The following is a 26,055-nucleotide window of genomic DNA, read 5'->3' on the forward strand; positions in this document are numbered from 1 at the left end:
CACATCCTCTGTCAATAAGAAACTGGACCATCTTTTCATTTCCTCCCGTACAAGCATCTGGCAAATGTTTGTCTCCTGAACCATCAGCCTGGTTAGCATCACATCCTTTGTCAATAAGTAACTGGACTATCTTTTCATTTTCTCCCCAACACGCAGCTGTCATAGGTGTGTATCCTGAACCATCAGCCTGGTTAACATTACATCCTTTGTCAATAAGTAACTGGACTATCTTCTCATTTTCTCTCCAACACGCAGCTGTCATTGGTGTGTCTCCTGAACCATCAGCCTGGTTAACATGACATCCTTGGTCAATAAGTAACTGGACTATCTTTTTGTTTTCTGCCATACAAGCTGCAGTCATTGGTGTTTGTTTCCTACCATCAGCCTTGTTAATATCACATCCATGATCAATAAGTAACTGGACTATCTTCTTTTTTCCTCCCATACATGCAGCTGTCATAGGTGTGTCTTCTGAACCATCAGCCTGGGTAACATCACATCCTTTGTCAATAAGTAACTGGACTATCTTCTTATTTCCTTTCTTACAAGCAACTGTCATAGGTGTTTCTCCTGAGCCATCAGCCTGGTTAACATCACATCCTTTGTCAATAAGTAACTGGACTATCTTTTCATTTTCTCTCCAACACGCAGCTGTCATAGGTGTCTCTCCTGACCCATCAACCTGGTTAACATGACATCCTTTGTCAATTAGTAACTTTACTATAGTCTCATATCCTTCCCAACACGCAGCTGTCATGGGTGTGTTTCCTGAACCATTAGCCTGGGTAACATCAAATCCTTTGTCAATTAGTAACTGAACTATTTTCACGTGTCCTCTCCTACAAGCAACGGTCATAGGTGTTTCTCCTGAACCATCAGCCTGGGTAACATCACATCCTTTATCAATCAGTAACTTGACTATCTTCTCATTTCCTTCCCTACAAACAGCTATCATAGGTGTGTCTCCTGAACCATTAGCCTGGGTAACATCAAATCCTTTGTCAATTAGTAACTGAACTATCATCACGTGTCCTATCCTACAAGCAACGGTCATAGGTGTGTCTCCTGAACCATCAGTCTGGATAATATCACATCCTTTGTCAATCAGTAACTGGACTATCTTCAAATGTCCGTTGCTACAAGCAGCTATCAAAGGTGTAAATTTCGAACAAATAGCCTGGGTAACATTACATTTTTTTTCTATAAGTAACTGTACTATCTTCTCGTTTCCTTGATAACAAGCATGTGTCATGGGTGTATGCGTCTCACTATCAGTCTGGTAAACATCACATCCCTTGTCATTAAGTAACTGTATCTTCTTTTTTCCTCCGCGACCTGCAGCTGTCATAGTTGTATGTTCCACACCCTCAGCCTGGTTTACATCACATTGTTTGTCAATGAGTAACGTGGCTAGGTCATAATTTCCTCCAACAAACGCAGCTGTCATAGGTGTTAATTTCGAACCAGCAGGCTGGGTATCATCACATCGTCCTTTGTCAATAAGTAACTGGACTATCTTCTTATTTCCACTCATACAAGCTGCTGTCATGGGTGTGTCTCCTGAACCATCAGTCTGGGTAACATCACATCCTTTATCTATAAGTAACTGTACTATCTTCTCGTTTCCTCCCCTACAAGCAGCTATCATAGGTGTGTCTTCTGAACCTTTAGCCTGGGCAACATCACATCCTTTGTCAATAAGTAACTGTACTATTTTTTCGTTTCCTTGATAACAAGCAGCTATAATTGGTGTATGTATCTTACCATCAGTCTGGTTAACATCACATCCTTTATCTATAAGTAACTGTACTATCTTCTCGTTTCCTCCCCTACAAGCAGCTATCATAGGTGTGTCTTCTGAACCTTTAGCCTGGGCAAAATCACATCCTTTGTCAATAAGTAACTGTACTATTTTTTCGTTTCCTTGATAACAAGCAGCTATAATTGGTGTATGTGTCTTACCATCAGTCTGGTTAACATCACATCCACATCCTTTGTCAATAAGTAACTTTACTATTTTCTCGTATCCTTTCCAACACGCAGCTGTCATAGGTGTGTTTCCTGAAACATCAGCCTGATTAACATCACATCCTTTGTCAATAAGTAACTGGACTATCTTCTCTTTTCCCCCAATACAAGCTGCTGTCATGGATGTGTGTTTGGAACCATCAGCATGGGTAACATCACATCCTTTGCCAATAAGTAACTGGACTATCTTTTCATTTCCTCCCATACAAGCTGCTGTCATGGGTGTGTGCATGTTACCATCAGTCTGGTTAACATTACATCCTTTGTCAATCAGTAACTGGACTATCTTCAAATGTCCTTTGCTACAAGCAGCTGTCATAGGTGTGACTCCTACAACATCAGCCTGGGTAACATCACATCCTTTGTCAATAAGTAACTGGACTATCTTCTCATAGCCTCCCCTACAAGCAGCTGTCATAGGTGTGTCTCCTGAACCATCAGCGTGGGTAACATCACATCCTTTGTCAATAAGTAACTGGACTATCTTCTCATTCCCCCCTATACAAGCTGCTGTCGTGGATGTGTGTTTGGAACCATCAGCATGGGTAACATCACATCCTTTGCCAATAAGTAACTGGACTATCTTTTCATTTCCTCCACTACAAGCAGCTGTCATAGGTGTGTCTCCTGAACCATCAGCGTGGTTAACATCACATCCTTTGTCAATAAGTAACTGGACTATCTTCTCATTTCCCCACTTACAAGCTTCTGTCATGGGTGTAATTTTGAAACCATCAGCCTGGGTAACATCACATCCTTTGTCAATAAGTAACTGGACTATCTTCTCATTTCCCCCAATACAAGCTGCTGTCATGGATGTGTGTATGGAACCATCAGCATGGGTAACATCACATCCTTTGCCAATAAGTAACTGGACTATCTTTTCATTTCCTCCCATACAAGCTGCTGTCATGGGTGTTTGTCCCCAACCATCAGCCTGGTTGATATCACATCCATGGTCAATAAGGAACTGGACTATCTTCTCATTCCCCCTTATACAACATGTACAAGCTGCTGTCATGGGTGTTTTTTTCGAACCATCAGTCTCGCTAACATCACATCCTTTGTTAATAAGTAACTGGACTATGTTTTCATGTCCCATCCAACAAGCTGCTATCATGGGTGTTTCTTTCGTACCATCAGCCTGGTTCATATCACATCCATGGTCAATAAGTAACTGGACTATCTTCTCATTTCCCCCTGAACAAGCTGCTATCATGGGTGTTTCTTTCGTACCATCAGCCTGGTTCATATCACATCCCTGGTCAATAAGTAACTGGACTATCTTCTCATTTCCCCCTGTACAAGCTGCTGTCATGGATGTATGTTTCGTACCATCAACCTGGTTAATATCACATCCATGGTCAATAAGTAACTGGACTATCTTCTCATTTTTTCCGCAACATGCAGCTGTCATGGGTGTATGTTTCGTACCATCAACCTGGTTAATATCACATCCATGGTCAATAAGTAACTGGACTATCTTCTCATTTCCCCCTGAACAAGCTGCTGTCATGGGTGTATGTTTCGTACCATCAGTCTGGTTAACATCACATCCGTTGTCAATTAGTAATTGGACTATCTTCTCATTTCCTCTACGACAAGCAGCTGTCATAGGCGTTTTTAATGAATAATAGTTCTTCAGATCAACATATTTGGTGAAAAAGAAATGAACTATATTATAATATCCTCGAGAGCATGATGTTATTAAAGGTTCAGACAAATCGCCATCGGCATCAGCACCTGGAGAATCTTCATTGTACTCTATATTTGGTTCAACATCAATATGTTCTTTATGTTTTGAAGTATATTGCAAACATTTTCTCGAAAACATTTGGTCAAAAAGAAAGTTGTCGTCTATAGTCTGTAATACTTTGAGAAATTTAGCTCTATGTTTTTCATGCTTCATCTGTGAATTGCAAAAGCATTGATTTATTTTTCCGAGATGTATATCATCTTTTATTCTTTCAAAATATTCCTGTTCATTAGTCTTTGATATCAATATAGTAAATTTGTCATATTTTTCATTGATAGATTCTAATTGTGTTCTTTCATTGAAAACTCGGATGTCTCCGTAACGCAATATAAATCTGACCAGTGTATCCTTCGAACCAAAATAAGAACATAAAAAGTCAAACATGTTGTCATGTAATACGCTGTATTCACTTTTTGTTTTCACTAAGTAAGTTCCAATCATGCTGTCGAAGGTTGATTTCATTTTTATTCTCGATGTACCTCGATTCAATTCGCAGATTTCATAAATGTTTTTCCAGATATTTTTATTTATGTTATTGCTTTCATTAGTGATGTCAAATAAAGACTTCTTCATAATGCCATTGTGAATTACGCATAAAAGTAGTGAGCAATATTTGTGTGGATTTGTTGCTATTAACTTTTCCCATTCTTGTTGGTATGTATCGTAGGGACAGTGTAAAAATTCTGTTAAATTGAATTCTTCATTTTTTGAGTATAGATAACACATTAAAGGTGTAAACTCTACCTTTTGATCTTTCAACATCTCACAACTCGTTTTTGATAAATACTTCATACATATCTTTAACTTGTCATCTTTAGAGTATTCTTCAGATAAGTTGAAGATATTTGGTTGAAAAACTGTACATGATTTACATACGGTTCCCTCAAGATAAATATCTAAACGGCATGTTGCTACTATTTTCATTTTCCCCTTCTCAAGCATCCGTTTTAACTTTTCTTCATTTTTTATCAACCATTCAATGGCCGACAAACTAGGTGTAAATCGTCCACAAAAATCATCAATAACAAACATCTGCTTTCTGTCTATAGTATAATGGTTAAATATATCCTGCATTCCTGAACATGGTACTATACAAAAACTTGTTGTCGAATGTATTTTTAAAGCGACATGCTGCATCAACATGCTCTTACCGATGCCAGGTTCTCCTACTATTAATGAAGTATGTGCTGATTCAAGTGACTGTAAAATCTTTATAACAGCAGGTGTTTCAACGAACAGTTTTTCTTCCTGCTTCCAAAATTCCATCTCACTAAGTTGAAAACCTGAAGACAAAAAAAATGAAATGAAACTAGTATTCAAAATTGTCGTGGAAAGCCTTGATTGTTTACCACGTAAATTATTTGTAACATGTAGCAGGTTGTTTTTTCGAATAGGTAAATTCCGGTTAAGGGCGTAAATCATCTTTATATTTCCATTAATTGATTTGAAATCACATGCAAAAGAGTGCATGAAAATGTACAAAATCATATAGTAGTTTTAGTTTAAACATATTTATTTATAGTGGATTGGGAAACAAGTTTTACAACTTATATTAATCCCTTTCCACTTTGCGGGTGCGAGTGCTGCCTTGTAGCGGCATTAGCCTACACTTTTTTCGAAATCCACAAGGGTGTCTTTAACGTGCAAGAGATATGGCTCTCTCTTAACACGGGTCAGCCATTTATCGTCCCCGTCCGACGGACTATCATCGTTTCCTCAAGACCATACTCGCAAATGGTGTCAAGGGAGGGCCGAAAATTGAATTCCTGAAATTTTCATCATCATATAGTAAAATGGAATGAACAGGTTTCAAAACAAAGTTTACTTTATGATGACAATTCATTGATTTTTCAGATAAATCTACTCATTTGATTGACAAAAGCCACGCTATCACCATGTAGTAAAACGTATTTTTATATTTGATACTTTTTCATAGTTTTAGCCCAGCGCGACTAGTTTAAGATAGACTTTTACTGAACTAATTACGATGCCTTGTTGTATAATATGGAACTTGAAGCACAGGTGGTAAAACAGAAATCATAATAAAAGTTTTATTCCTACATGCTTTTTTGCTGCTTGTGGGTTAACAATTTAAATAGCACACAACGTACTAATCCTAAACTCATACAACACTGTCTAGATTGAGTTGGTCTGTTAAGCTTGGTTACGGACGTACGTTTAAGAAAGCAATATGTAATAAAGAAAAGAGAAGAAGTAGCGGATTCCTAAACGATAACCAATGAACGACGTTAGTTGCAAATTGATTATCGTTTCCGATAATCTACTACTTCTTACCAGTTGTCTAGCTTAACACATTTCTTATAAAACGACTGTTTTTTTTTAATGATTTGACAATGAATCAATTGAATTTCATAAAAATAATGTCGTATTTAGTCTTTTTTCATTCTATAAGAGCTGGAAATGATTATATCAACTCGGTTAACTTCTTAATTTAAGTTAACATAAGTGAAATATTATTAGTTAAATGGGTTGTTACATGTGGCTTCCCTTTATATTTTTATATACTTGTATTTGTATATATTTAGTTTTTAATCATTACATTAAATTATATAGATTTTGGTATTGATGATTTATAAAATTGACATATATTATGTATTGAATTTATTGATTTTTTTTAAAGTATTTTTTTTTTAATTAAGAATCTTTTGAAATTTATATATCGCGCATTATATTATCACTGAAAAAGCGTTACGATTGACTACAATTTAGACGTACTCCATCAGGTACACAAATTTAGCGTAGTTGCAACAATAATATCATGTTATGATGCGCCACATGATTGTGCTCGTCTCATTTGACCAATTATACATCATTCTAATTTGAAGTGCTTCTTTCGCTTTATGAACAAACCCTTGCGCTAAATCCAATATTTTTGTTTGCACATGCGTATAATGACTACTGAAGAATAATGAATTTTATCAAATTGGCATGCATTTAATTTATCTCATTAACTTAAAACACTTCCAAACTTTTATATGATGCACATGTTGTTACAAATTTATTTATTTACGACTGTAATGTGCTGCATTCCGAAATTGACATATTTGACCTAGATAGGACGACCGTTCATGCTGGGTATTGAAGAACTCCTCCCTCTGAAAAATCACAGTGCCAGCTGTTTTCTTCTTTTCAAACAGAAAAGAAGGTTCATGGAAAAAGCTACTCAATCGCTTAATACTTATTTACATCGAACATAGAATTTACCTTCATTGTAAATTTTTTTTCTCGACCAAAATATTGATAAAATTTTATCGGTATAATATGTTTTATTTTCAGGGCGATTATTTTATTTCTGGTTTAATCGTCAGAAGAAGTTTCACGGTCGTAGCCGATGTGTCACACTTTATTCAAATTAGAGTCCGTTCAATGTTGATGTATATTTTGACCATTCATAATAAATAAATGAAACAAAATATTGATAACGTAATATCTTTTTCAGACTAAAACAATAAGTAAGCATTTGCTATGATGAAAGGGAACTAAAGTTCATTTGAATTAATAGTGACAAGTTTAATGGGCTTATGGATATTTATTTTATCAAAGAATTGTAATATTTTTTTTTCTAATTCTTCGTCAATATATCCCTCTCTGCATTCATTGTATCAAACAATTTAATCAACGTGTGGTTCGTTTGTTAAAATTCGATTATGACGTCGAATTTTGTTTCTTCGTAATGTCCTATTGTGACGGCATGAAAAAGGCGACTATGCCTCATGACGTCACATAGAAAGAACACATCTTTTGGCCGGCCATTCGCAAAGAAGAAATAATTTTGCCTGCGTATTGTTTGAAACTTATAAGATTAGATTACAAAAGCGAATTATCTATGAGATAGAAAAAAAACAGTTTATTGACACGTTTTAACAGTTATGCGTTTTTAGAGTGTTATTTATAAATAGTGGAATAGTTGTATCCTGCATGGAATAAAGACTACTGATTTGCAAGACAATACACGCGACATCGAACCCTTCATCGTTTTGTGAGGTTCAAATATCGTAATATAAAAGTTAAAAGTTATGACATAAGCTATCCTAAGTTAACACAGTGGTCGGTTGATGCTAGAAAAATAATCTACTGTAAGAACAATAGACTGACGTCAGAGAAATACATAAAATGATATACATGTAAGATCATGGCAAGACTATAACTGTACATATTGCTTTATCATTAAGTTAATTAAAACTCACCATGGCATGGGCTCTGGCTACTGTTTTCTCTTAGTATCTCTGAAATAATAAAGGGTAAATATCAATAGTATTCTATCAAAAATATGATCCTTTTTACACAAAGATCGATTATTAAACCTGGTGTGATCGTAAAACTTTTTTTTACAGGTATTGCACCTTTTTCAAAAACCTTAAGTATTACTCCACCTACCTAAGAATGATGCAATATGAAGAAAAAGTGATTTACCCCATGTAAACCAATTACTATATTTTATCACCGGTGTAAGGAAATAATTCGTAAATATAACTCAACATGCAGACATCTTATACGTTCAGGTATTTCACATCCAATTTTTTATGGAAATATTCTTTATAAAGCACAAAAATGTCAGTATTCTCCTCAGAAACTAACAAAACCTTTAAATAGACTTATTAAAAGGGGATATAGTTACGATACTGTTGTCAGGTCATTAAAGATTGCATATTTTGGCTTTAACATTGATTCACTGATAGGGTCTTTGCATCGGAACTAAACACATTTATTTCTAAAAAAAACAGTTGTTGGCATGACACGGGTTGTGTTCTTCTCATATATTTTATGATAGTATGATAATAAACCCCTAACGGGAGGGATTGTACCTGATATTCATATGATGAAGACATAATCTTTTAATCAGTTTAATTGAGGTCTGGAGCTGGCATGTCAGTTAACTGCTAGTAGTCTGTTGTTATTTATGTATTATTGTCATTTTATTTATTTTCTTTTGTTACATCTTTTGACATCGGACTCGGACTTCTCTTGAACTGAATTTTAATGTGCGTATTGTTATTCTTTTACTTTTCTACATTGGCTAGAGGTATAGGGGGAGGGTTGAGATCTCATAAACATGTTTACCCCCGCCGCAATTTTGCGCCTGTCCCAAGTCAGGAGCCTCTGGCCTTTGTTAGTCTTGTATGATTTCAAATTTTAGTTTCTTGTGTATAGTTCGGAGTTTAGTATGACGTCCATTATCACTGTACTATTATGCATAATTTTAGGGGCCAGCTGAAGGACACCTACGGGTGCGGGAATTCTCGCTACATTGAAGACCCATTGGTTGCCTTCGGCTGTTGTTTGCTCTATGGTCGGTGGTTGTCGCTTTGACATATTCACCATTTCCTTTCTCAATTTTATGCTTGATATTTGGTTATGTGACATAATTTGAGTCAAAAATAACATATTTTCAACCATAATTGTTAATGCCAACTATAAATGTCATTTATACCTTAATAAAAATTCAGATGGGCATGTTTTTCTCACTATATAAGTATTGGAAATATGATGGATGCTATAACATATATCTCCTGTGAGCAGACGAGTTATAGTAAACCATTTAGCATTTCAGAAAATATGGAATCTCCCAAACAACATATCAAAAAATATATTTGTAGCATATTATCAGAAGAAGGTTATTTTCATTTTAAATTCACCGCTTTTTCTTACTATTTCAAGATAGACAACTCTTGTTGAACTTCAAAACAAGTAAAAAAAATAATTTCATACAGTATTCTGCAGTTTTTATACAACTGCAATTAACAGTGTTAAGATATTGATAATTTAGTAAAGATTCAGTGTTTATTACGTTCAATTGGTTAGATTATTTTTACTGATGATTTTTGTTCAGTGCATCGTGTCTTGAAAACACTTTATAACTTCCGGTTCTGCTGAACTACATGTGGAGGCAAATTTACGATGTTGTTTATCATACAATCTGCAGCTGTCATCAAAGATATTCTAGTTGTGTTCATTACTAATGTTACTCTAAAGACACAACTAAAGCTAAGTTTGTGTCACAGAGATGTTAAATTTCATTTCAAATTAGCTTTTGGACCGAAAGTATCGCTCCGTAAAAATTACAAATTATCAAGAAATAACATCCCACAGAGAATGGATGTTTACCACTTATTTTTCACTCAGAGTTTATAAACCACACTGTAACAAACTTGGTAAAGAGTTTCATCAGAGTAATTAAAAGTTACAAATGGAAACTTGTGTAACGGAGGGGGTCGGTGACGACACCTTCCGGGACGTGTAGCGGCCAGTACTTCGCCCCTATTCGACCATTGGGATACCTGATATCAGATTATGGCTGAACAACAGACAATGAATCAAACGAAACTATATTTTATTCACAAATGTACAATAATTGCATGTATTAAACAAATTCGGATATAAATAGGAGTCAGAAAACTTTCTAAACTGAAGTTCAAAAATAGAGTAATTTCAAAGGTAAAATGAAAATGAATTGTTCCCAGAGTTAGTCTTAAAAGTAAAGTAAATTTTACTTCGCGTAGTGTTTTAAAGTAGTCAAATTTGCACCATAGAGGGGTGACTCTGGCGAACTGCACCGAAGTGGTGGCTAACTCTAAACTCGAGTGGACTGATACAGTCCGGCGAGTATTTGGAGGCCTGTGCAAGGCCCGACTCCGACTCAATATCAAATGATATTCTAAACTTTTCATTAAACAGGGTAACTTTAACTGAAACGGTACTGAAGAAAAGTTGAATAAATAAATATTCATAAAACATTATAAAAACATTGAAAGTTAAATACCAAAACAGTTAAATTAACAATCCATACTTTTATCTTACTATGTTTAAATCAAATTAAACTTAAAATAAACATTTAAATACCAAATAATTAATCTGTCCAAATTAAGGGGAATTAACCTAGGCAAATCAAGGCACATCTATTACATTCCTCCCCCCTTAGGACAAATATTAAAGAAATTAATATTTGGGAAAAAAATATTTAAAATAGATGTGTTGAAAACAATAAACAATATAAAACAATACAAACAAAATGTCAATTAATGTCACAAAAATGTAAAATTAACACACGGCCCAACCATCAGGAAAGTTCCACACGGTATAAACGTCCAGGAATAGGCGGTAAACACAGTTTATAGAGTACAATAATCCATAGCATATATATCCAACGGTAAATGGACACAGCATATGTACAGCATTCCACAAATATTCCTTCAAACGGAAACGGAATGTAAATATGGCTAATCTGCATGGTTCAAGTTGTACCAGGTATAGTACACCAATTGTTGATCTCACAAAAAACACTTTTAACTTGTGTTTTCGGGTTCTTGAAGTCCATCGTTGTACCAGGTTTAGTCCACCATTGTAGATCTCACAGAATCACGTTAAACATGTGATTCCGGGTTCAAGATGACCAAACGTTGTACCAAAAGTAAGAAAGGTGTTCTCGGTACAAGAACGGCTTACTATATCAGCTGGTTGTCTTCGCACATAAACTAACTGCCACTCAATAGATTTCTGCCATGACTTTAAAAAGTCACAAAAGGAATACCATAACCCAATGAAACAAATTTAAAACAATAAAACTTGTTCAGAGAGGTTAAAAATCCAAATAAATGAGCAAACTCATAAATAAAACTATTCCAACAAGAAACTAAGCTACAATCTAAACAAACCAACATCTAAAGAAAACACAATCTAATCAAACAACGTTTTTGAGGGTGGTTTCGATAACAAAACCGGCTCATTAACGTGACCAAGAAAAACAACAAATCCAAAAACTTGGAAACCATACCTTCTAAACAATAATATAAACTGACAAAATAAGTAAAATACTAAATATACAAATTAAAACAAATAAAACATATTATATGAAAACTTTAACTGGCTTATCCTTCCAACAAGAAAAATCATCCATGCTAGAAATCAAATAATCAGATAAAGAACTATGCAAATCAGTTGGAAATAAACTTTGAACTCTTTTGACAACTCTACATGATTTTTTCACATTCTTATTACATGTATTAACTGAAGTAGAAACTGTTTTTTCTGGTTCAACAACATGAACAGAATTGACACTTTTACAAACTTTATTGGGACACTTAGCTCTGATATGTCCAACTACCGAACAATTAAAACATTTTCTAACTTTAAACTTCCTACAAACCAGGGCCCAGTTTCACGAAGCTGTCTTAGGACTAAGACATGTCTTAGGATGGTCTTACGACATATCTTAGTCCTAAGTGGGTTTCACAAAGTGGTCCTAAATTAGGACATCTCTTAAAGTTGGTCATAAAGTTAGGACAACGCGAGAGGTGTCTTATGATGGTCTTAGGATAGTTATACGTTTATTTATACAAATTACAATTATTTTTTATATTAATTTTGAAAAAAATATCTTATTAACATCTAATTATCTATTCTCCTGTTCCTGCTTTAAATGCAATTTTTCTAGATTGACGTATTATCATGATTTGTCAACAATGTAAATTCGATGTATAATTGATATCAAGATTGCACGATTTTATCCCTTAACCTTTTATAACCAATAAAGTCGAAATTGAATTCAACTCACTTGTACCAAAATAATTATCATTTTATATTCTTGTTTTCTTAATTTTTCATTAAAAATTTCATATTTATATTGATGTATTGTTTAAAGATAATTTATAAATAAATGACTTTTACTTTTTTTATATTTATTTTGCAAATTATGTCATTTATATTGATCAATACGTTTAGAATAATTTATTGTAAGACATACTACATTTACATGATTTTTTCCCGTAAATCATATTTATATTTGAAAATTTAAAGAACTTGAGACAGGTTTAGGATGTCTTAGCTAAGATCATCCTAAGACAGCTTCGAGACGAGGTTTGAGATATGTCCTAGGATAGTCATAAGAGGATCATAAGACATGTCCTAAGATATGTCTTATGACATGTCTTAGGATAGCTTCGTGAAACCGGCCCCAGCTTCTTAAGAACTTTGACAATTTGATCAAAACCAGACTTCAAACAACTTAAATCTAAACTTTCTTCACTTTCCTCAATTTCACATTCAACAGGTTCAACTGTCAACTTAAAAGACTCAAACTCTGTAGCCAAAAATATAGCATCATCAAAAGTTGCAGGATGCTTAAAACGAACAAACTCTCCCATTTCCTTCTCTAATTTGTCAATGAAAATGTCCATACCATAAGGTTCCATACTATGGAAATTATCTGGATATGCACGATGGCATAAAAGTTTTAATCTATGTCCAAAATCAAACACAGATTCATCTGGCAAAATTGTACAATTTTTCAGTTGAAATTTATAAAAAAGTATCCTTTCCTTAGGATTAAAACGTTGCATTGACAACCTTTTCAAAAAACTGTAGCTTTGCAACTGACCAGGAGTAAGAAGACGTAAAATTGTTCGTGCTTCTTCTCTTAAATTTATTACTAACTGAAGAGCCATTTCAGAAAAATTCCAGTTATTCCAAAAACTAACTGCTTCACATTGAATAAAATACTCTTGTACGTCATCACTAACACCGTCAAAAGTACAAGGTTTCTGTTCAAACTTTATCATTTTGAAAATCAAAAATTTAAATAATTTGAAAATCAAAAGAAATTATAATCAAAAATAATGTTCAAACCAAAACCTGAGGGATCAGATATCCTGGTCACGGCACCATTTGTAACGGAGGGGGTCGGTGACGACACCTTCCGGGACGTGTAGCGGCCAGTACTTCGCCCCTATTCGACCATTGGGATACCTGATATCAGATTATGGCTGAACAACAGACAATGAATCAAACGAAACTATATTTTATTCACAAATGTACAATAATTGCATGTATTAAACAAATTCGGATATAAATAGGAGTCGGAAAACTTTCTAAACTGAAGTTCAAAAATAGAGTAATTTCAAAGGTAAAATGAAAATGAATTGTTCCCAGAGTTAGTCTTAAAAGTAAAGTAAATTTTACTTCGCGTAGTGTTTTAAAGTAGTCAAATTTGCACCATAGCGGGGTGACTCTGGCGAACTGCACCGAAGTGGTGGCTAACTCTAAACTGGAGTGGACTGATACAGTCCGGCAAGTATTTGGAGGCCTGTGCAAGGCCGACTCAGACTCAATATCAAATGATATTCTAAACTTGTCATTAAACAGGGTAACTTTAACTGAAACGGTACTGAAGAAAAGTTGAATAAATAAACATTCATAAAACATTATAAAAACATTGAAAGTTAAATACTAAAACAGTTAAATTAACAATCCATACTTTTATCTTACTATGTTTAAATCAAATTAAACTTAAAATAAACATTTAAATACCAAAAAATTAATCTGTCCAAATTAAGGGGAATTAAACTAGGCAAATCAAGGCACATCTATTACACTTGATATGAGAATGAAGACCAAACACAGACATTCAGAGACCTTTTCAGAGCCAGAGGAGGCTGAAGGAATATAAAATACTTCTCCTAGTTGAAAGTGGTAGGTTTAACAACATGATTACTTTTTTTTTCTTAAATGTGGAATAAAAGTACATTCATAAAACAGGGTGGGTTTTTTTTGGAAAGGGGGAGGGGCAATGACTCAATTTAGTATATATGTTTAAGTGTTTACTGGGTTCCATGGAATCCGGGTCTGTCCGCCCTGATTCTGGTTCGCCCTAGTTTCTGTTCGACCTAATACCTGTTTGCCCCGAGTCCTTTTGCCCTGATTTATTTTTTTAGTATAGTGTTGCGTTGTGTGTATATAATTGAATGTGTTGAAGTCAGACTACAATTTCGACGAATATTTACGATGTTTCATGTTAACTTGTCTAAAGCTAGCTGCTATACTAGGTTATCAGTTTCAGTACATTTCAGGACTAAAAGATATTGTGACTTCAAGGTATTTAGGACTAAGTTTGTATCTGTATGTAATAACGTTACTATAAAATATAAGTTTCTGTGAATTTCAGCACTACATTATATTTTTAAATGTTAAACAACTGAAAACTAATTTATTTGTATGTGATCATGGTAATTGAACATGTTGAAGTTTACATTCACCGAATATATATTAATTGATACATTTTAACAATTTAAAAATACAATATACATATAATAAATGAATATAGGACGAACGGACTATCAGGGCTAACAAACTCAGTGCGAACGAACCTAGGGCGAACATGTAATCAGGGAGAACGATCACAATACCGGTTCCACGTACATTGCAACAGTGAAATGCTAGACATGAAGTCATGACAGTTTACCTGTTAAGTTAAATTATTTATTTTAATTTTATTAATATTAAATAAGCCTAAATATTTGAATTGAAATATACAAATAGGAAGATCTGGAATGATAGCCGTTCGCCCTGATTCACGTTCGCCAAGGGTTCATTCGCCCTGATTTTCAATTTTTTTTTTCAAAATGTTTTCTAGTTTCTTTGTTTATTATATACAGTGATATTGTTTTGCCTTAAATTAGTGGAGAATAAATGCTTTTTCCCCTGAAGAAAATTCCCAATTTGAAAAAAAAATGGCTTAAAATTATTCCCAAAAAGACAACTTATTTCCCAAACAGTACAGTTTCAGTAGTAATTGTGCATGGATATTAACTGAAAAACATTCATTTAAACAATTGTTTTGTCTAAAATGACTATATGTGCACATTTGAGGGTCTATTTATATATAATTACATGTATGTATCATCCCTTACAAAATGTGGTCTTATTTTAAAGCACAGTTTGACTCTTGAAATGGGTCTGGAAATTGAAGATTCAGTCAAATTCATGGGTCATTTTAAATTTCCCAATTTAATGAAAATGACGCAAATTTTCCCCAAAAAAAACGGTAGAGGTAGCTTTGAAAAAAGCTAACAAGGTCACTGAATATATGTGAACAAAATATGTTGAAAAATTACCGTAATATTTGTATTAGCCGAAACCAATTTATTTTTTTCCTTTGATTTGTTATATGTCATTGATCAATAATTGATCCAAAACAAGCCATCAACTTTAAAATATTTCCATTATACAGTTTTCATAAAGGAGTAGGTTCAGTAAGACCTCTTTTTGGCCCCAAAATAAAGCAGTTTTACAAAATTGTTAAAATTTAAACTTTTTTTTTAGTTATTGGATAGTAGAATGGTTCTGCTATATAAATATGGGCTGTTTTTGACAATACAATGCACATATATTGGGTACTAGCACCATGAAGTCGTGCTAGATTACTGAAATCTTCACAATTCCAGCATTTTAGTTAAATTTTAGACGGTTTCCGGGTAAAACGAAAGTGGCCGCATTCGTGTTCATCCAAAATATTGAAATGGAAGTTGTATTTGATGATAATACATAACATATGTAAAGATTGAGGATGAACACGGATGCGGCCACTTTTGTTTTTGACAAAAACCATCTGAAAAGTGAAATTTTTTCGCATATTTGGTAGATTTGTCATATTTGAGCTTGAATTGGATCGTTTTTGATGACTAAATAAGTTAAAATCTTGCACATAAATTAATTGAATCATATGAAATAGACACTTAAGTGTTTAAAAAGTGGTCCAAATCTTTTGTCAGATGAAACTTAAATTTGAGGCCAAAATCGGTCCTTACCGGACCTACTCCTTTAAAAAATAAAAATATCTTTTTTCAACTTCAATGCCCTCATGTCAATATTATTTTTTTTAATCATGTTAGTAAGGTGAATAGACTCTATGGGCAATTTTAACCCAGGGTGAACATGTTATTAGGGCGAAAGGACCCAATAGCAATGAAAGCATTCTTTATTACCAAGATAACAGGTAGACATGCTAGAGATCAATTGACAGTCTGTCACAGTCAAATACTTTCTATGTTACTGTCAATAACACTATCATGTCACTTTACAAACTTTAACAATGATCAGGTAATCCATACTGTAAGGTATATACATGTAGTAAGATCTAAATAACCCAGAAATAACAAATGTAAAGCATTCCAAACAGAAAACTATTAAACGGTCTGATTTTTATCAATTTTTGTTATATAAAAAACAAATGCTGGTATGATATATAAATATATATACATGAGACGCCTCATGGTACGGGAATTTCTTGTCATTGAAGAACTGTTCAGTGTTGGTGACCTTTTGCTGTTGTCTGCTCTATGTTCGGATTGTTGTCTCTTTGGCACATTCCCCATTTCCATTCTAAATTTTATGATACCGGGTATATATTACATGTATATATACAACATTTAGTAGTACATGTACATAAACAAAGGACAACCACAAGCACTGAATTACATGTATAACAGACTTTTAAGGCTGCTTTTAAAGGTCAATATAAGTGTGTAATTTGTGTGCTTTCACAGGTGGTGAGCGCAAAGAGCAGCAGAAACAATGCTCCCTTCATGCGACTGAAGGGCATAACAATTAAATTGTCTCTTTGGCACATTCCCCATTTCCATTCTAAATTTTATGATATATTTTACATGTATATATACAACATTTAGTAGTACATGTACATAAACAAAGGACAACCACATGCACTGAATTATATGTATAACAGACTTTTAAGGCTGCTTTTAAAGGTCAATGTAAGTGTGTAATTCGTGTGCTTTCACAGGTGGTGAGCGCAAAGAGCAGCAGCAACAATGCTCCCTTCATGCGACGGATGGGCATAACAATTAATCAAAAAGTTTGAATTATTTTTGCATTATTCAAAACAAGTATTCAATTCTTGTTATATTGTTATGATACAACCATTACATTCCGAGTTTTTGGAATGCCTCACGATTGTTGTTTGTCACTGAAAATAACGGATTCAAATGAAATGTACATTTGACATGAGTAGTGTTGTTATTCCAAAGTATATGTTGGAAAAATAATGTTATCGGATAAGACAAAAAAGGGATTGTTTCGAATTGACACAATTAAAAAGTCTTTTTTTTTAAATGTATAGAAGTGTTGTTATTTGTTATCCCATATTAACATTATAGTTCGGGTAATGATTAAAGTCAACTGTTGGAATTTGTTGAATACTACAAATCTGTGTTGCTTCCTGTCTTCTTTTCTATTTATCAACATGAGTCCATTGAATGATTGACCAGAACTGTGACATAAGAACAGGACCATTGTACGGGATTATGCACAACCGATTTTACGAATTTTAAAAGTAAATTGTATTGTTATGAATTAAACCTATATTTTTTTCCAATAGACCACTTTCTAGTTCCTTCCATTCACTTCATAATCTCTGGTTTAAGTGAATATCATTCGTGCATATAGGGGCATTATCACGTCATTCCCATGTTGACCGAGCGGTTGAATAAATATTTATAGATTATCACATGCCCTTTTCCATATTGACTCAACACTCCCATTTCAGCCCGATGCTTATATTATTTTTTTCACATCATATTTAAGTTTTGTAGAAAAACGTTCAATTATAACTATTTGAAAAAATTTCGTAACAATTAAAATCGAAAATCATTTATCACATTTCCCATTATTTTTTCTACTTACTGCTTTATTGTAATATTTCCACTTATTTTTCAACATCGATATTTAAAATAACAGTGACGTTTCGTTATTTGGAATCGGGGCATATTAACCAAGAACCACTTGTTTGCCCAAGGCAGCAATATGAGTAGGGCAATTTTACTGTTAAAAATGCAAAATCCAACAATTCCTTACCATATATATGTGATAAGATCGATGCTAATATTGCACGAATTATGCGGCAAAATAAACTCTGATAATAAAAAATCAGCGTTATTGTCATGAAGGAATGTGATTAAGTACATACAGAACAATCATTAATTATAGTTTGTCCTGTATAAAGATGGCGATCACGAGAACACTCGAATGACTATAGAAATGTAGGGATACAGTCAATTCCCTCTATCGGTTAACGACGTCATAATGGCGCATATTTTTTATGAACTTTCACAGTGAGCGCCATTACTCAAACGTGGTCTGTTGAATTGTTTCATAAATTCAATGAACAGGGATTTTAATAGCCGACTATACGGTATATGTTCTTCTCAATATTGAGGGAAGTACGTTTGCCTTTAATTCTTATCATATGTTTTTCATTGTCCATCTGCCCAAACTTATTTCTTTTAAATAGTTATATTACTTACTTAATTGTGTATCGTGATCCACGAGCACCTGCAAATATTGAAATTTATACTTTGTGCTTTTACTAATACATTTATGTTATAAATGCCATAAATAATTTAATCCGATACCTGTCCTTCCATCGAACATTTAAGAGAACCATAGATCAAAGATTTTATGTATAACAGGTTGATTTGATGATTAAACAAATATAATGTAAAGTTAATTCGAAGAATGTTTTAAATTCAAAATGTCAAAATTGTCACATGGACTCGTAATTGCATGGTGGTAAATATTTTTAAACCTACTAGAACCAGTTTCTACATTTAAAAATGCCTGTTGCAAGTCAGGAAAATAGACTATAGTTGATGAGCTATGCCCTCGTGTAACAATACTTATCTCTCTTGGGATTTAAACACATTGAGATTGAGATTGCATTGTCTCCATTTGAAAACAGCCAGTACCAAAACACGATTATTTGTTTGGTGACTGTTTTATTGATAAATAATATTTAAATAAAGGAAAAGGATAATACTTTCAATTTCGAGGTCACACAAAGGCTTTTCTCCGATTATTCTAATTTTACATTGAAAACCCAAATTAAATTGAAAAGGCTATTAAGTATACCATAAGACATTACTGGTTGAGCAACTTCAAAAGGGCAAACACTAATTTCCAAAGCAACACTACGTCGTTCGTTTTTTATTTCGTTTTTGAAAACATGCTTTTTGCAGAAGTGGAACTATTGCCGCTGATGTGTTCAACGTAAACGGGACATAATTAGCTTTGATGCATATATATTTCCTATTTTGTCTTCTGAGACAATGGACTGATTTGTAACTTGGACTTATCGAAAAAGCCACTTACAAATCTAAAATAAAGTCAAAATGATCAAAATGGATATGACGGAGACCTTCCGAATATATCTGCAGTCTTACTCACTTTATCTATTTCAAATAATAGTTTCTCTATATCTTTCTTTAATTGGTCTAGGTTATGGAGGAGGAGGATTTCAACTCTTTTCAGTTCATTCTGCATCCTTATAAAATTATCATCTGTTTCTGTTGTTACCAGTTGTAAATATTCAGCAAGCGCACGTGTTTGTTGCCGAAACTCGTTTACTAATTCAAGACCATAAGTTGTTCCACTAAGAAAACGTGGACCTAAACAAACAAAAAAGTAAATTTAAGTATAAATGGGTAGTATTGCTTACCTGAACAGTAATAAAAAAATGTGTTTTCAGTAGATTAAGATACATTAAATGCTTCGCTGAGCGCAGCTTGATACGACAGCAGGTGTCCAACCTTGAACGGTTTGGTCCAAAATGGACACGATATTCACACTGGATACAGGTCTGATATTACATATGCATGGTAATTAAATTTTTGGACACATAATAGCTTTCTGACTCAGAATAACTGTAGTCAAAGAACTTCAAATTGGTTATATAATTTGAATTTATATTAATTTTTTTTGGCTTTTGTACAATACATTATGCTGTTGAATATTAACCCCCCAAACAAAAAATTGAAGAAATGTTCTTACAATTTCTGAAATCTGAAATGAGAAAAAATGCTCACCCTTCTTGATTTTTTTCTCCCGTATTCCCGAAAAATAACTTTCCCTCAAGCTATGGTCAGTATCTCAATTTCTTATGGAGTTTGCAACAATAATTACCCAATCAAATACATCATACAAGTTTTAAACTATGAAATAACACACATAGTCATAGTTAAAGTCAATATTAATTATTAGTAAAGTTTTGTTAAAAATAGATTGACAGCTAAACATCCAAGACAATTATCATTTCTTAATACAAGCAGGGTAAGCGAGTTAATCAAACATTGGTTTAATTGATTTGGAGTACCTCCCTCACACTGCTTTTCAAATGTCTATATTGTCATTCAAGGTTGTCCCCGTCTGTTGCCACCTATTCCTAAATGTTTAAAGCCATAAGCACTCAACGTCAATCCTAAGCATCCCTTTGTTATATGAAAACTTGTGGTATAAACTTTAACATATGTCATTATTTAGAAATGCTTATTTGGGACTCTTTTTGGCCCCTTAATCCTAAACAGTTATGATCATAACCCCTAAAATCAATCCAATTCTTTTTTTAGTGGTGAACAATTTTATTGATTTCTATCTACTTATACTAAAGTTAGTATCCGGAAAGTATCTGTCTACGGACAATGCTGACGACGACGACGACAACGTGATACCAATATACGACAATTTATTTTTATTTTTGCGGCCGTATAGCAAGAAAAGATGAGGTATGATTGCCAATGAGACAACTCTTCACAATATACCAAATGACAGAGAAATTGAAAATTATATGTCACTAAACGGTATACAACAATGATCAAAGTTAGCAATTAAAAGCCTCGAAAGTCAACTGTAAAACATTCAAACAAGAAACACGAATTTTTACTCTGGAATGGAAATTTTTTCGACAGGTTACTCACCTAGTGGTAAGAAGATCCTGAAACTCGGTCAATTATGAGGGACCAACATAAGTTATTTGATAATATTTTAGTAAAGTGTAAAATAACTTTATTCTGTCTATATATATATATGTCTACATTGTCTCTTAAAATTCAAGAGTCAATCTTAAATTGAGAGTAAATTATATGGCCTTCCAAATACCGTTTCGATCCCTAACATCACTGAAGAGACATATATTGTCGAAATCTAGATCTGGTGTACTAAAGAAATATTGACACCGAATATTTGTGGCACAACATCGTAGCCACAAGTTAACAAAATTTGTTTTCTGTGACATATTAAATTTATATTAAGATCCATTTTGTTACATCTTGAATGTGATCAATTTTATTTGGCAATCGTCAATGGCAGTCAGCAGGGTTAAAGAACATCAGTTGTTCGACCTGTAAGTCAAATGCGTTTTGTTGACATATACTTCACTTTTTTGGTCTTTTGGAAAATGTTGTTTGTGCTGTTTTTAGACCCTTCTACAACGAAATTTGTTTGACATGCACACGTATAAAAATTGCGGTTTTTATCCAACGCAATCATAGGTTTGAACGTAGTTTTCAATTTAGACTCGTTTATATTTTTTGTTTGGGCATGTATCATATTTTCCCTCCGGTTTATATGATCCGTTCATCCTATATTGTCTCTTAAAATTCAAGAGTCAATCTGAAATTGAGAGTAAATTATATGGCCTTCCAAATACCGTTTCGATCCCTAACATCGCTGAAGAGACATATATTGTCGAAATCTAGATCTGGTGTACTAAAGAAATATTGACACCGAATATTTGTGGCACAACATCGTAGCAACAAGTTAACAAATTTTTTTTTCTGTGACGTATTAAATTTATATTAAGATCCATTTTGTTACATCTTGTGATCAATTTTATTTGGCAATCGTCAATGGCAGTCGGCAGGGTTAAAGAACATCAGTTGTTCGACCTGTTAGTCAAATGCGTTTTGTTTAAATATACTTCACTTTTTTGGTCTTTTGGAAAATGTTGTTTGTGCTGTTTTTAGACCCTTCTACAACGAAATTTGTTTGACATGCACACGTATAAAAATTGCGGTTTTTATCCAACGCAATCATAGGTTTGAACGTAGTTTTCAATTTAGACTCGTTTATATATTAAAAAGAAACTTTTTTTTTATATATATAAACGAGTCTAAATTGAAAACAACGTTCAAACCTAATCTATGATTGCGTCGGATAAAAACCGGAATTTTCATACGTGTGCATATAAAACAATGTTCGTTGTAGAAGGGTTTAAACACAGCACAAACAACATTTTCCAAAAGACCAAAAAAGTGGAAAAGTATATTTAAACAAAACGCATTTGACTAACAGGTCGAACAACTGATGTTCTTTAACCCTGCTGACTGCTATTGGCGAATGCCATATAAAATTGACCACAAGATGTAACACAATGGATCTTAATATAATTTAATACTAAACAATTTTTTTTTAACTTGTGGCCACGATGTTATGCCACAAACATACGGTGTCAATACCTTTTTAGTACACCAGATCCAGATTTCGACAATAAATGTCTCTTCAGAGATGTTAGGGAGCGAAACGGTATTTGGAAGGCCATATAAAAGTACCCTCACTTTTAGAAAAAGTACCTTCCATATATATATGTTCAGCAAATTAAAAAACAATTTTCAAAAATACGTATTTTAAACATTACCATTCATTTCCCATTTTTCTATTTCCCCGATGATTCGCGTTTCCTCATTGAGACTGAGCTTAAGGTCCTTGACCAGCTTCTTCATTAGTTGGAATGAATTGGAATACTTAACAGCATCCCATTCAGTAAAATCACAATGAGCCCAAGGATTTCTTATATATCGTCGTACCTGTCATAAACAAAAATTGTCATTTAGGGCATACGATACAGTTTTGATCCAATGATGAAAATTTGATGGAAAATTTGCATATCTGCTATATTTTACATTTCTTGATTTAATCACAGTATGACATGTTCCTACATTTTCTTTTCGCAGTCATTGCACAAATGAATGATGTCCAATTTTGTCACATGGAAAAAAATTATAACATGAGTTTAACGAATTTTGAGGAAACTGTCATGCCACTTAAATTTTAAAATTGGGTCATGTTTACCGGTAAAATTAATTAATTTAAATATGATCTAAATATACAAACAATCAACAACAGATGATTTATCAAGATTTTTCAATTTAGTTAATCAAATTTTGAAAATGAATTATCGAGAATTTTCAAATTTGATTAATCACACTTAATATAAATGAAGACTTCTCACTTCCCAAATTATGAATGTCTCAAATTTTTTTCTAGAAATGCGTAGCTGACACCATGCATTCAATTTGTTAGTGTAACATTTTAAGGCCTTTTGAAACCTCTCGTTATAAAAAGATTGCGTTTGGATTAAAATCTTTTTGGTTTCATTTTACTACCTTTAAAATACCACTGGTTTCACAAGTAAATAGAATACTATAAAACACATTTAACGAATAATATAAGTAACGGATCATGCCAGAAGGATGGTTCTATGGGGGCCTACTTTACATTGATATATCGAAAGTATATTCATTCAAGTATAATGATACTAGCGACGTGCATGTAAAAAGTGTGTGTTTACTTGTTGAAAATTTCACGATGTAAAATGTATCCTTATAGAACCATCCCTTTTCTGACATAATCATGGGGTCAAAGAATAAACCGTATCATTATTGAACTTGTGTTTACAAATGTAAAGGGATCAATTAAGACATATACTTAACGTACATCCTCGGCAACCGATTTTACTACTGGATCGAATTGGTCAATGTTGATGATCAATCCTAGCAAAGCGGAGGAGTCGCATGTGTCATCAAAGCCTGTGTAATGTGCCATATGTGTTTGTAGGAATAGCTTGGATAAATCCAAAACACTCTTGATCTTGTAGTCGTACTTTGCTTTGTTATAACCATGTTTGACTTTGTTGTTGTTGACTGCTTCGTAATTAAGTAAGGTCCTGTTTGTAAGTGGGTGTTTTTGTAAACGTGTTGGAAATGTTTGTGTTTCAAGTTTATGTTTAATAGATAACTTATAACAAAGTTTTGTTAAAGTTGGAACAACATAATTCCTGATGGCTGGGGATATTACACTGTGTAGGCATATTCCAACAACCAACCATCTTTTCTGATTCTCGTCTAAATCTGCTGGTTCTGCTGTAAATAAGGTTTAAATAAGAATCAATTATATATCCTGTCAAATTTAGAGAGCATGTGAATGAATAACAGGGATGGAATTCTTACATTTGATGTGTAACTGTTGTTGGATAAGTGTTTCCAACAGAAAATGCGCATTTTTTGTATGTCTTTTGTACTGTCATGCGTCGATGAAGTTCTAAAAATTCAAATCGTTCAAATATTTTGATTTCAGTCTCCTTGCGAATTTCTATCTATTCTAAATAAAGCTTTATCTGTTAGACTTGTCTGACTCAAATACGACAACTTATTTAAACGTTACAGTCCTTGGATGGTGTAAACTTCCCAAAAAAACGTGTATGGTGTAATGGTGTATGGCATATGGTGTAATGGTGTAAGGTTTATGGTGATATGGTATATGGTGTAAGGGGAATGGTTTAATGGTGTTTGAGGAATGGTGTGATTGTGTAACGTAAGATCGGGAGTGGTGTGAATGATGGTGTACGACATTTCATTGGTTGAAAACGAAGTTCTTTTTTTTTTAAATTTTTTCGAATTGTAAACATAAACAATAATAATAATCTTAATATTTGAAATTTAATTGCATTATGGGTAATTTCGGATCGTGTGTAGAATGAGGAGGGGTGCATTGTGTAATGTGTAAGGTGTATGATGCAAAGGTGTAACGTGTATGGTGTATTTGTACAAGGTGTATAGTTAACAATGGTTAATGCTGTATGGTGTTAGTGGAAAGTTTACACCATCCAAGGACTGTATATAAAATTCACAAAAGACACAATTAATAATGCATGATTTGATTATAGTATACTCCATCCTAGGAATCATATAGATGACCTCTGTAGAAGTGCAATGACCTGAACCGATATAAACATTAAGTTGAACATAAATATACTAAAATCATACGATACCGATTTGAGTGCGTCTTACTTTGACATTAAATGTCTCTCCAGTGATGTTTGAATACCTATACAAGCATATGTAACAGTGTAATGACATATTGCATGTTGATCTGTCTGAAAATCATTGATGTCACCTGTATTGAAGTTCTTATGTTTTTAAAACGTAACCAAAGAGAAAAGGATACCAAAGGGACATTCAAACTCTTATGTAACCCATCTCAAGCGTCACGACATATAGTAGAACGCATCAATCCGGATGCAAATGAGAATGATATTGTTTTACTTGCAACTCAATATAATACCGGAGATGCTTTTACGTATATTTAAAAGTTACAGTAACTGCTTATTATGACATTTCCTCAAATATTCCGATCTTATATAATATGTTAAATATTGAATCATATTTTAGTGTTTGGTCTGAATAATAGATAATATGAAACAAGATGAGATATAATTGCTTGTGAGAAAACTCTCAACCATGACCATTTAAAGAAATTTTTAGGTGAAGCAACAGTTTTATTTTCTAGATAAGATGATATATTATAGTTTAACACGGAGAAGAGGCTTTCAGAACAATATCTGCCCTATTGGAAAT

General features: G+C 33.4%; 1 protein-coding gene and 1 long non-coding RNA gene across 2 annotated transcripts in view; both read right to left on the reverse strand.

Annotated features, from left to right (window-relative positions):
• Positions 1–26,055, reverse strand: part of LOC143056740 (uncharacterized) — a 415,780-nt gene that overhangs the window by 335,765 nt on the left and 53,960 nt on the right. The gene's annotated exons all lie outside the window — the stretch shown is intronic.
• LOC143057318 (uncharacterized) lies at positions 19,825–24,559 on the reverse strand. The gene is made up of 3 exons (XR_012972704.1): positions 24,137–24,559; positions 23,058–23,226; positions 19,825–20,034 (listed from the first exon to the last, which is right to left on the reverse strand). It is a non-coding gene; the product is annotated as an uncharacterized LOC143057318 (long non-coding RNA).

This window comes from Mytilus galloprovincialis, chromosome 13 (assembly GCF_965363235.1).
Source record: "Mytilus galloprovincialis chromosome 13, xbMytGall1.hap1.1, whole genome shotgun sequence".
NCBI classification, from domain to species: Eukaryota; Metazoa; Mollusca; class Bivalvia; order Mytilida; family Mytilidae; genus Mytilus; species Mytilus galloprovincialis.